This window comes from Bactrocera tryoni, chromosome 1 (assembly GCF_016617805.1).
Source record: "Bactrocera tryoni isolate S06 chromosome 1, CSIRO_BtryS06_freeze2, whole genome shotgun sequence".
NCBI lineage: Eukaryota > Metazoa > Arthropoda > Insecta > Diptera > Tephritidae > Bactrocera > Bactrocera tryoni.
Genome location: NC_052499.1, coordinates 49,281,890 through 49,296,181, shown reverse-complemented (window position 1 = coordinate 49,296,181; position 14,292 = coordinate 49,281,890). Strand labels below are relative to the sequence as shown.

Below are 14,292 nucleotides of genomic sequence, written 5' to 3'. Positions count from 1 at the left end.
GAAAGCAAAGTTGAAGAGAAAATCAAAATAAGATTCAGACTAAATATTGTGAGTAAAAATTTTTCGGTGGTGGGGTGGTGTGAAGGCTGCATTTATGTTCATAAAGCTGACCTTATTTATTTTTATTTTTTATATACATATGTATATGACTGCAGAAATTTATTGCAAAATATGTATATATATATATAAAATAGTCACCCATATACATAAATAAATAGTATTCATGAATTTAAACGAACTAAAAATACTAAAAATTCGAATAAATTATATAGTGAGTATATGTATGTAGGTATATACTACATTATAAATAAATGTGCTTTTGCTGTAGTCAAGCAACAATTTACTCATGCTGTCGTACACGTCAATGATTTGTTATTTCAAAGCGCTAACTATTTGCTAACGCATACATTAGCATAGTTTTATGCATTTTTCTTTTCGTGTGTGAGTCTGTTCTGAACAAAATGAATTCAAACTTTATTGCTGTAAATACCTTATAGGATTACATTGCAACTTTCAAAAATTCATGCATATAATGACATTGCCATAAATCAATCGCTCTAAGTTAACTTGTTGCAGCAATTAAAGCAAAATGTATCTAAATTCGGGATCCCGAAATACAAAATTGTATATTTTATATTTTCGGGATCCCGGAATTTAATGTTTCACTTATTATTATTATTATTATTTATTAGAGTAATATGAAATATTAAACTAACTTGAGTAAATACACACTAGCTACCAGGGCCTACGGTGCAATGTTTTACTTATTTAATATTATTACCAATAATATATAAAAATATATAAAAAAATATATAAAAAATATTAAAAAAAAAAATATTTTAATATTTATAAGCACTTTATCAACCCGGGAACGAGATCAGTTTGACTATTCAATTTATATACGGTTTGCCAACAGCTTACAAAACTTGAATATTTTCCCGATGCTCCAATTTTCCGAAATCAACATAACTACTCTCCTAGTGCATCTTTTTAAGTATATGTCATTGAAGCTTTAACGACAATAATTTTTTTACTCGAATATGTCGAAATTTGTCCCTAAAAAAGTGTTTTCGTGGGTAGGCTTTCTTTCTATTTCTTTAATATGAAGAAAACCTCATCCGAAAGTCATCGTGTTTTGGTGGAAGTTTATGGTGAACATGCTCCAGTTAAGCCAATGCGCCAAAAGTGGTTTTGTACCATTTAAAACTAGTGACTTTGACTTGGTAGACGAAAACATCCTCGACGGCCAAAAAATTTTGAAGAAGAGAAACTAGAAAAGAGCTCGCAGAATATATGAGAGTCACTCAAGCAGCTTTTCTAAAACATTAGAAGCAACCGAGGTACTTCAAAATCAAGAAAGTTGTGTGACATATGAATTGAAAGCAACAGACGATTTGGCATTTGACAAATTCAGCTTGAACTCTAAAAACGAAGTCGCTCGGATTGTAACTCATAATGGAAAATGGATCTATTACGAGCAGCGAAAATTCAAAAAAATCATGTGTTAAAGATGACGTGCTGTATTATGAGCTTCCAAACCGGATGAAACCATTAAAGGGGAACGCCACTGACCACAACTCATTAATTGAAGCGAGCGATTGCCGCAATATTTTCCATCATGACAACGCAGGCCTTATGTTGCAAAATTATTTGGAAAACAGCGGTTTACAGCGCAGACATTGTCCCTTCTGACCACCATTTGTTGCGGTTGATGTAGAGCGCCCTCACTAGAATACTATTCATATCAGAAAAGGTTTACAAAAATTGGCTTATTCATTCCTGTACGCTAAGTTACAGTTCTTTTGGGATGGAATCCAGTAATTGCCAAAAAAAATTAACAAAACTTTGATTAACACTATTTTAGTTGCTTTCTTAAATAAATGTTCAAATTTAAAGGTGAATTTTTAATTTATATCAATAAATTTTTTTTTCTGTAAGTTTGCAGCACTGTACTGTTCATCGTTTTGACTCACTTGAGGATATAAAAGCTGAATCGCAGAAGGCTCTGATGGCCATCACGACGGAGTGCTATGATGACTGGAAAATTCGTTGGCATAAATGTATTGCAGCGGGAGGGGATTACTTTGAAGGGGATGAAATGGACAAAATTCACATTTTGATCACAGTAGCATGTCTTCGCTTCTGCTATAAAAAGTTAAATTCATAGCATAAATTTCTGATATCTTCTAAAAAAATTCCACAAATCGCACATTGAACGGTCATGACGCGAATGCACAAATGATTTCGGTACTAAGAACATTATTTACCCACACATTTAGTTAACAATCGTGCATACCCACATAATTATAATAGCCATTAACTCCGTTTCGAATCAATTATTCTGACAGTGTCATTAGTTTTTTATGACTTTTGTGGTCTCCTCGCATAATTACGTCATATTTAGTGTCTTTACATATTTTGATTTATTCTATTTAATACTACATCTTTACATGTGCATATATAACATACATATATATAACATAAGTATACAGTATGTATGTATGTACTAGCAATTTCGAATATGCAGTGTCAATCCATAGTTGTTTTTGATTTTATTCCTTTCATCTTCTACATGTTTTACGTTAATGTAGCAAGGTTTCGCTCATTAGTACTGACCTCAACTATTCGCTTACGAAATAATGAGTATGATTATTATAATACACACTTTACATATATGTGTACATCTATATAGCTAAAATAAATTAGTATGTATTTTAATTAGTAAATAGTGGTTGCACCTTGTATTAGATACCCATAGATATTTTGAAGGTTTCCTTACTAATCCAAGTCCCTAATTCAATATAATACAAGTAATATAGTTGTCTTATATTAAATCCATTGGACTACAGCACAATAGCCTGTCCAATACCCCACAGAAAGTTTGCGAATCTTTTTTTGAATCGATCAATAAAGACTGTACGTGCTGCTATTGATCAATGTCGGAATCGATTAGGTCTTCTTGCATTATTAAATATGGTAAAATGAACTTTATAAAAACATAAATTATAGTTTCATTTTTATAACGGTCTCAATATATAACAGAACTTAAGGCAGGACTACATAAGTAAATAAATGATCAGTCTGACGACCATTTGTAGCAATGTCTAATAGCATGCTTACAGAGCTACGTTTGTTTCACTTTTATACTCTTGCAACATGTTGTTTTTGTTCACTTAACGGTTGTAAGTATCACCTAAAACTAAGCGAGATAGATATAGGGTTATATATATATAATATATACATACATTTATACAGAAATGGTCAGGATGAGGAGACGAGTTGAAATCCAGGTGACTGTCTGTTTGTCCGTCCGTTCAAAAATAGAGATTTCTCGTCGATCAATGAGATCAATTTTTGGTCGTCAGTCAATTTTTGCGCAACAAACCGTGCATACACCTTTCGTAAGCCCAATTGTTCGGTCAAAATGCGATAAATCGATGTTTTGGAGATGTTCAAATCCATTTCCATGAATTTCAATGATGATTTCGGCTGATTTTTGATGAACTCACGCACAGTTTCGATGGAATTTCCGTTGATCACGGATTTTGATCGGCCCACATGTTGATCGTCATTTATGTCCTCACGATCACTTTGAAAACGTTGAAACCACTCGTGCACTCTGATACGGGATAGGCAATCATCGCCATAAACTTGTTTCATCAATTGAAACGTTTCGGTAAAAGTTTTACCAATTTTAAGACAAAATTTAATGTTGGCTCTTTGTTCGAAGCTCATATTCGCAGGGATAACACAAACATACTCACACTTGAAACGCAATAACTTCACTTCCAATCAATGAAATTCTCACTGGACAATCCTTGAAAATAGCAGATTCTAACGCACCAGTCGACATATAGATGGCGCCACCAGGGGCGCTAGATTCAAAAATGTTCCTGTTCACTTCGGAACGCACCTTGTAGTATAAACGATCTGGAGCTCAGTCGATTTAGCCATATCCGTCCGTCTATCTGCCCATAAGTCTGTATGCGAACTAGTCTCTCAAGTTTTTGAAATATCGGTCTGAAATTTTACCAACGTTCTTTTCTTCCCAAGAGTCTGCTCATGTCTTAGAACCGTGGGTAGAGCTACCACTACAGCATGTACGAGCTGCTATTTTCAGAGGTAATGCTACAATATCCGAACAAATTATTCAGAGAAGACTACTACAACATGTAGCTATCAAAATCAAGATCTATGTACACTCTTTTCTGCTATACTGTAATGTAATGTAGATTCGGTTCAGTCAAATTTATTGTTTTTTAGTTATTTAGGTTTACCCGATTCAGGTAGTTTCCTTTGTAAATGTGTGCATTGAAAATTTATATGAAATTAATTTATATTCGGGATGAAAGAGTCGACAATAAATTTCGATATACAAGGTCTGTCGCAAAAGAAACAGAACTTTTTAAATATAACTGTTTCTGGTGGCGCCACCTATTGGTGAGTATATTAAATAAAAAGTTTGATCTCTTGCTGATATTTCGTAAAAAATTTAAGACAATTGGACAACTACAATCGATATTATCGATCAAAAAGTGACAGCAGCTTTTGGTCATCGGTCGTAAAATGCAAAGAGCAAATGTTAAATTTTGTTTTAAACTTGGGAAAACGTTTACTGAAACATTTAAAATGTTGAAAATAGTTTATGGTGATCAGTGCTTATTCCGTAGTAATGTGTGTTCCGTAGTAATGTGTTTAAGCGATTTCAAGAAGTTCGTGAGGACCTCTGTGACGATCAGAATTCGGTCGTCTTCAGAAGTCAAAAATAAAGACAATGGTGATTTGTTTTTACGATTCCGAGGGTATTGTACACCGAGAATTCGTGCCACCTGGCCAAACGAATAATGCTGTGTTTTATCTTAGTGTTATGAAGCGTCTTTTGTCACGCATTCGTCGTGCTCGACCACAATACCGTGAGGCAGGGTCCTGGCGCCTGTTGCACGATAATGCGGCGTGTCATCGGTCGACGCTTGTCACTGATTTTTTGACAAAAAACTCCATATTAACCATTAATCACTCACCCTACTCACCTGATCTGGCACCTTGTGATTTTTACCTATTTGGAAAACTTCATTTGCCCATGAAAGGACACTGGTTTCAGGACATTTCAGCTATCCAAAAGGCGACGAGCGATATTCTCAAGAGCATTCCGAAAAATTACCTTAAACACTCATTTGAAATGCGAATTGACCGGGCTAAACGCTGTATCGAAGCACAAGGAAACTACTTTGAATAAAAAAATATTACTTTTGAAACTTTTGTTGTTTTTTTTAACAGTCCTGTTTCTTTTGCGACAGACCTTGTATAATATATACTTTTATACAGAAATGGTCAGGATGAGGAGACGAATTGAAATCTGGGAGACTACCTGTCTGCCCGTCCGTCCGGGCAAGCTGTAACTTGGGTAAAAATTGAGATATCTCTCAAATAGAACCGGGGTCAAATTTAGACGTTGTGCGTGGTACCACCCGCTTTTGGGTGAAAACACATATCTCGAGATCCAACTAAATTCAGTATATGACATTCTTCTGACGTTCCTATATCACAGTCTGAAAATGGGTGAAATCGCACTACAACCATAAATCACAATTCAAAATTCGACTTGATTCTTTCACTTTCAGGATGTAACTTGCACGAATAATGCTTTTAAAGTGTGCCGCCTTTTGACCAAAAATTTTTTATTGAAACCTAAACTGTTCAATCCCCTAGTTTCCGAATATGTGGACCAGAGAGCCTTTAGTTGACTTTTGCCGAAAATATAGGTCAATGTGTGAGATATTTATATAATTGAAATTCAGAGAGAATCTTTTCCTGATAGTAGTATGACTGTGTGCTACAAATTCGTTAAATTGGGTTAATATTTACTTAGCTCCCATATACATACCTAAATTAAAGATTTTCGAACATCCAGGTGACTTTATACCGCACATATCGGTCAATATGTGAGTTATCTTAATAAAAATGAGAGAACGTGTTTTACTAATGCGGTGCATTTTTGTGCTTAGAATGAATAAAATCTAGTGAAAACTCGCCCTGGGCCACGCATAACTTACAAGCCTTATGTACCTGAAAGTCTTAAAATCACACTAACTTTTGCTATAAGAAAATAAGCCTAAAACAAGAAAAAACGTTAACTTCGGCTGCACCGAAGCTAACATACTCTTCACAGGTGCATTTCTTTTAGTAACTATGTGTTCAGTTTGTATGACAGCTATATGCTATAGTAATCCGATCTGAACAATATTTTCGGAGATTACATTGTGGCCTTAGAAAATAATCTATACCAAATTTGGTGACGATACATTGTCAAATGTGAAAGTTTTCCATACAAGAACTTGATTCCGATCGTTCAGTTTGTATGGCAACTATATGCTATAGTGGTCCGATATCGGCCGTTCCGACAAATGAGCAGCTCCTTGAGGAGAAAATGATGTTTGCAAAATTTCAAAACGATATCTTAAAAACTGAAGGACTAGTTCGTATATATACAGACAGACGGACGGACAGACGTACAGACAGACAGACGGACATGGCTAAATCGACTCAGCTCAACATACTGATCATTTATATATGTATATACTTTATAGGGTCTCTGACGATTCCTTCTGGGTGTTACAAACTTCGTGACAAACTTAATATACCCTGTTCAGGGTATAATTATAACGGATATTTCTGAAAAAATCTGTAAACATATATTACCTTAAAAAATGTTTTTCTGTGAAACATTCTTCCACCGCACTGTTGGTCTTACGCTAAATACCCTTCCTTTTACCCTCCTACTTCATTACTCGAAAACATGACAGCTATCAATATTTTTCACATAACAAAAAGTGTACCAATAAATTTTTATAAGTATGTACATATGTATATGTTATAGAAAATACCATGCCTTTCGTTTATAATTAGATGTATGTATTCAAAAACGTCGGGACGGCGCGTACGCCATTCCCGGCTACCAAAAATTACACGCACGAGTTATTCACATTAGGAATAATCGCAAAGGTCAACCCAATCGAAGTGCAATGATCAGGTCTCGCTTCGGAGGAACCGCCTTCATGATCACGGATAACCTCTACGCCAGGTAAGTATGCTTTTCTCCGCTCAAACGAAAGTACTTCAGTGAAATAATGTAGAAAGTGGTTGAGAATTATTGTGAAAATGATATGTGAGAGTTAAGTGCTCAATGAAAAAGGACAATAGCTAAGAATCAGTGAAAGGTAATGAAGAAAATGGCAACCTACTATATTTGTGTTAGGGTTGTTTCTGTAACATGTTGTGTATGCCTAAGTTGAAAATTGTTCCATATGCGCTTAAATGTATGTAGAATGTGTAGAAATGGGAATAGAATGTGTATGTATGTAGATATTTAATAATTACCTGGAATTTCGTTTACCAAAAACTAAAATTATTGAAACACTCAACACTACTATGAGCAAAATAGTAAGACTTTGTTTATAATTTTAAAATTATAAAACATTAAATTATAACATTGTCTATAATACGAACTCGACAGAAGCATGGTAAATAGAATCAAAACCCAATGGAATGAGCTACCTGGGTGCAAAACTGTAAAGTTCAGGTGCAAAACGGTAGAACGGCAGTAAAAAAAATTCCTATTGGCACTCGGTAGAAGATACTGCAGGAACGTGATGGGAATACTAACTGGTCACTGTCTGGTGGCGACACATGCCCGCAGGATGCGGCTGACAGAACGATAAGACTGCAAGAAATGTCTAGTTACCAGGAAAACAATGGAGCATCTCTTGTGCACTTGTCTGGCATTGGCAAAACTACGCTGCAAGCATTTGGAGTCCCCACTGTATGATACACTGGAGGAGGTATCGGTAGAGATACCGCAGTCTGTTAAAAGGCACGCAGGCATCCTAAAGGATGATATACTTGGATCTAGCAACTGAACTCAATTTGGTAACGCAAAGAATCAAATTGCATAACCTAACCTAAGCTTCAACAGCTAATTCCTTTTACAATAAACTAAGCTTAGCTTATAACGGGTATGTCAGAAAAATTCTCTCCGATTTTTCCGTTATTTACAAGTTATGCTCTTAACACAAAACACAGAGCACTTGCAACCTAGTACAACTAAGAATAACAAGTTAAAACTCTAGGACAAGCAAAAATTCCGTGAATTTGCTCTCCAACCAATTTCGAGCTGCGAGCTTTAATTTCCCAACAGACGAACTTGACAAGCAGCAACAAAACCAAACAGCCATCATAGACGAGTAGAACTATTCAAATACTCAATAGCGATTTCATCAATGGACTTCGTGCAACACACACATGCACGCATATCAAAGTATCTACACATTTGTACATATATATTGTGAAAACTAAATACATAAGTACTGGCTTAATCTCTCGAGGTCAGGTGAACGATGGAACAGTTGGCGATGCAACTGATTTAAATTGTGACCGTGTGTAAGGTAAATTATTTATGTTATGCGAAGGAGTTAAGTCTTCAAACTTCAAAAGCTGGCATTTTGGCTTTGCAACGGAATCAGAGACGCGCGTCTGCAGTTGTCGGGGGGAAAGTGAGAGAGTGAATTTTGAAATAACTGAGCATGCCATGTACACCGAGATGGCATACACATATGTTTATATATGTATATGTATGTGTATGTACGTGTGCATCCTTAGCAAATCATTGCCCATCCACATTAGACACGGTTGAGTACTTAATTTCACCCTTGAAATGAGGTTGACAACACGCCGAGTGCCATCGTTCAACATATGTGCGTGTATGTGTGTGTGTGTCCGTGTGCGAGATGCATCGGCCGCTCGATTGCACGTTCAGTGGGTTGATTGCTTGTCCTAGTGACTTAAGCAACACACACAGAAGCTGCCATACACACATATGGATTTATAATCTACACCAACATACATACATACATACATATAAACATGTATTAATGCCTGAGCGTTGTTAGGTGCGTGGGTATGTGCATATGTCCTCGTTTAGGCAATGACCTGCTGCTTGCTTCATTTGTACTCAAAGGAAGAATCCTAATGAGACGACACAAAATTGATCAGCAATTGTGGTTTGATATTCCCTTATGCAGTTTATCAGCTTGTTGTTGGCTGCTGGTGCATTTTGTTAATACACCGAATGCAAGTTGTTGCCAAAACAGCTAATGCGATCCCAGTAGGAAACTGTTTTTGTGAAAACTATTTTGTTTTGATACATTTTTTAGATGGTTTTAATTCTAAATAGTAAATATATACAGAGTATATATGAAGTTAAGTGTTCTAACTCAATAATTTTTAAATATATGAAACTCGAAAAAGGACTGACAGATTCAAAGAAGGCGAGGAATGATATCGAGGGTGCGTCTAACAGAAATTTCGGCTTTCACACGTTCATTTTTTATAGTATAAAGGAGTATGAAAAGTGCTTTGCCACCATTTTGATCAGTCAGTTTGAAAGACAGCTATATGTTATAGTGGTCTAATCTGAATAATTTGTTCGGAGATTGTGTCGTTGCTTGGGACAATAATCTGTGGCAAGAATATATCTCTTCAAATAAAAATGTTTTCAAAACGAAGACCTGAGTTTGATCGGTCAGTTTGAATAGTAGCTTTAATAGAGAAACGAGAATTTTTTGAAGAGAAAAGAACGTGTGTAAAATTTCCGATCGATGTCTCAAAAACTGAGCGACTTCACGTATATACAGACAGACGGACAATGTTATGTAAATCGACTGATACATATATTTAGATTATATTAGATATACATATACATATATATATTAGGTCTCCGACGTTTCTTTCTAGTTGTTGCTACCTAGAAAAGTTTTCCCACTTAGGATATACAAATATTTCCAATTTAATACTAAAATTTGTGAGAAACGAAGTCAAATTTAAACGAAATATCTATTGTGCTGATTTATGTAAATTAAGTAAGTTAAGAGACCGCAGACGTTCCATTGCCAGACCATGAAAAATTTCGAATAGCAATTACCCGTCTGAAGATCAACAAAGCGCGGATTGCAGGCCGAGCTATTCAAATACGGTGGCGAAGAACTGATAAGGAGCATGCATCAGCTTCTTTGTAGAATATGGTCGAACGAAAGCATGCCCTGCGATTGGGATTTAAGTGTGCTTTACCCAATCCACAAAAAGGAAACCTCTATTGAGCGAATTATGTGAAAGATTAAAGCCTACCGTCAACAAACTGTTTGGACCTTATTAGCTTGAGGCCTGGAAAATTAACTGACCAGATATGCACCATCCGCCAAATCTTGGAAAAGACGCGTGAAAAGAGGTCAATTTCGAAGCTGCTTTTGACAGAATGAACGAACGAAAGCTGCCTTTATGCCGCGATGCCTGAATTTGGTATCCCCGTCAACTAAAACTGTAAAAACTGACGTTAAGCTATAACAAAAGCTACCCAAAGATCGGAAAGTGGTCGGAAGGATCTATCAGAGTTAGTGATTGATCTGCACCTGCAGAAGTAAAGCAGGATCCAGAGACTATCGAATACCCACCACATTACCAATCCAAAGTAATCGAGACAATGGTGCCCTCACTTGTGAACTCATACATTTTGCAGTTCTCAGTGATTTGAAATGACCCTTAGACGAGTCTGACAATAAAGTACCTTGATGCTATATATGACTGCTTAAATAAATTTAGAGCGCTCAGCAAGCGAGTTAAAAGCTAGTATTGCTGCTCTGCCGTCTGATTTTTGCCTCAAAATAATTTCGAAGCTTTCCAATGTGTTTTTTTATTTTATTACACTCACACTAGACCATAGGATCTAGATATATTCTTAATATTTATGCCAAAACTAATGTGGAACATTTCTATTAATTATTACGAGTATTAGAATTCATTTATTACTCCTCCACAAACAATATTGCAGATATCCATTTAAAATCAGTTTGTTAGTCAATCTGCGCTTCTGAAGTTTTTTTGAAATATAATTGATACTAACAGCGAACTAAAATTTCCTACTGGGTGCCTTGCAAAACTTTCATTCAATCGAAACAATGCTTTCTAGCGTTACCCTTGGGACTTTCAGCGCTAAGCTTTGTGACACTAAGGCTAAATATATGTAAGTATGTATATGTACTTTTGCGCTGCGTGTTTTTCTAATAATATTCTTTTTCAATCGACGCTTTGTCGAAAGGCTTTATTTGATTTCATATTTGTTGCTAGTAATGATGAGAATTCGCTTTCACTGCGCGCTGCTTTCGGTAATGCGGTTGGGTTTTGCGCGACAGTTTTGCAATCATCAGGAGACTTGCAGGCTACAAGACACATACATACACCTACACACCTACACATAGACAATTTATATATTTATAATGTGGTATTTTTTATATATGTCAGTGTGTTTTCTCATTTTGCCACCAGAGTGCATTTATTTTATTTGATTTCATTCGAGTTTTCCTCCTTTTTTTGTGCCCCCAACCCATCTTCCTGCCTACTTGCAATTATTTTGAAAGGCCTTTGCTAACTTACATACTTACGCATGTTTGTCTAACTACTATATATTATAAGTATATATGTATGTGTAAGTATTGCAAGTGTGTCAGTGTGTTTGCAAGGTTTGCGCGGAACGAGTTCAAGTCTGTTTCTTTTCTTTATTCGCTTTGCAATGTTTGTTTTGCTAGGATATTTTATTGGGTTTTGTGACAGCAGGATATCCACTCGAACACTTGTTGTTATTACTGTACATATACACACGTACACATACATATGTATGTATTTTCATGTATGTGTATACATATACATATGTAACTATGAATAGCTTTTAGAGTTTTTCTTCTTCTTCACTTTTCCTTTTTATTAGCAACATAAGAAAACCAATATTTGAAGTTCACTATGTCATTACGGTTGACATTTATAATGTTGTCATTATTGATATTTCGCCATACATACATACCTTTCAAATGTGCATTTTTTATAGAGTACTACATATTGGGTAGTCGAAAATGTCTTTTCGTATTTTGTCAATAGATGTCTTTGCAGTCATGTATGTATCTCCAGTGCTGCCAATCAGATTGTGTCAAACCATATAGTGTTGGAAAGGTTCAAGAATCATTCAAGCATATGTACTGACATACAACTGTTTGAAAATAAGCTCTTTTTTATGGATATATTGGGCAGTCGAAAAAGTTTTTTCATATTTCTTATCAAACTTCAAATATATGTATACCATTTTGGTCCAACACTTTTTGCCATTTTTCCGTTAGAGACACTATTCCATCAGCGTAAAACTTTTCTGGTTTCTCGGCGTAAAACTGGGACAAGTAATTTTCACAGGCTTCTCTTGAAGCCAACTTTACTCCATTAAGGGAGTTCCGCATTGATCGACACAAATGGTAGTCCGATGGTGCAGGTAAAGGCTATATGGTGGATGCATCAAAATTTCCCAGCCAAGCTCACTCAGTTTTTGCCGAGTCATCAAAGATGTGTGTGGTCTAGCGTTGTTCTTGATGGAAGTCGAAGCACTTTCTGTTGATCAGTTCTGGCCGTTTTTTTCGATTGCTTGTTTCAATGTCATCAGTTGTTGTCAGTAAAATGTAGAATCAATCGTTCGACCAGGCTGGAGCAGCTTATAGTGGATGATTTCTTTCCAATCCCACCAAACACTCAGCATAACCTTTCGGGGCCTCAATCCTAGCATTGCGACCAATATGTTGAGCTTCATCACGGTTGAACCATGATCGTTTTCGCACATTATTGTCGTATTTGATCCACTTTTCGTTTCCTGTTACCATTCGCTTCAGAGATGGTTCGATTTCGTTTCATTTCAGCAAAGAATCGCAGATGTTAATTCGGTCCATTCAATTTTTCACAGAAAATTCATGTGGTACGCAAACATCGAGCTTCTTTTTGTAGCCAGCCTTTTTTAAATGGTTCAAAACCGTTTCATAATGAACATTAAGCCGCTTATGTGACGGTCCTGGTCAACCTATTCCATAATTTCATCGACTTTTTCAACGATAGGTCGACCAGAGCGAGGTGCAATTTTCACATCGAAATTTCCAAATCGGAAGCGAGCGAACCATTGTTGTACTACACGAACAGCATCGTCTCCGTAAACTTCACAAATTTCATTGGTGGCATGCGTGGCATTCTTCTCTTTTTTATACAAAAATTTCCGAATATATCGAATTTCTTCATTATTTTCACTCATTTTTGAACCACTGTAACATTTTTTCAACTTCCCCGAATTTAAAAAATACGAATAGACTTTTTCGCCTACTCAATATTTTACGTTTTATGTGCTGAATACATAGAGAGCGACGGACTTCAAGCGACATCTGCCATATTTTAAAAAACACACGTTCTTTTTATATTTGACAGATGTCACTTGAGGTCTGTCGCTCTCTATGTATTCAGCACATTACTTGTATTTATGAAACTTCTTGCTTTACTCGAATGCAATCTAAATACGAAAGATCGACTTAGTTGTCTAAGGAAGCGAACCCGCTCGTACGGTTTAAGGGTTATATTCACATGTGAATTTTCAAAAATCTTTTTTTTTTGGCATTTTTATCGAATTTACTTGTGCGTGTACACATATTTCAGAATATTCCTCTAAAACTTTAAATTGATGCCGCAAATACTTGCGGAGCCTTGAGAGTATTTGTAAGAGTATATTATTATAAATAACATATTATAAATGTATAGTATATTATCTTAAACAGTGTTTTTCTGACATGCAAGTATGTAGATAGATATGTATATTCCCTTAATAGTAAAAGTGATAGCTTTATTCGCATAAAATTTGGACACGCAAATTCCTAAAGGAAACGAACTGTGAAGTATTCTTCCACTGAACTGTTGACTTATTAATATTTTTGAAATATCAAAACTGGCATCAATGAATTTTTATAAGTACATATATAATATGTTATAGACAATACCATGCCTCTCGTATATAATTATATGTATGTATTCAAAAACGTCGGGACGGCGCGTACGCCATTCCCGGCTACCAAAAATTACACGCACGAGTTATTCACATTAGGAATAATCGCAAAGGTCAACCCAATCGAAGTGCAATGATCAGGTCTCGCTTCGGAGGAACCGCCTTCATGATCACGGATAACCTCTACGCCAGGTAAGTATGCTTTTCTCCGCACAAACGAAAGTATTTCAGTAGAATGGTATAGAAAGTGGTTGAGAATTATTGTGAAAAGGATATGCGTGAGTTTAGTGCTCAATGAAAAAGGATATTCATTACATAAGCGAAAGAGAGGTGAAAGGTAAAGAAGAAAATGGTTATCTACCTAATTTGTGTTAGGGTTGTTTATGTAACAT

The 14,292-nt window shown here is 35.8% G+C and overlaps 1 protein-coding gene and 2 non-coding genes across 3 annotated transcripts in view; all 3 read right to left on the bottom strand.

Moving 5' to 3' along the window:
* LOC120775761 (protein Skeletor, isoforms B/C) overlaps positions 1-14,292 on the bottom strand; it is a 100,059-nt gene that overhangs the window by 15,843 nt on the left and 69,924 nt on the right. The window lies entirely within an intron of this gene.
* LOC120767119 lies at positions 6,925-7,089 on the bottom strand. The gene has a single exon (XR_005704665.1). It is a non-coding gene; the product is annotated as a U1 spliceosomal RNA (small nuclear RNA).
* On the bottom strand, positions 13,936-14,100 carry LOC120767108. Its single transcript, XR_005704657.1, has one exon. It is a non-coding gene; the product is annotated as a U1 spliceosomal RNA (small nuclear RNA).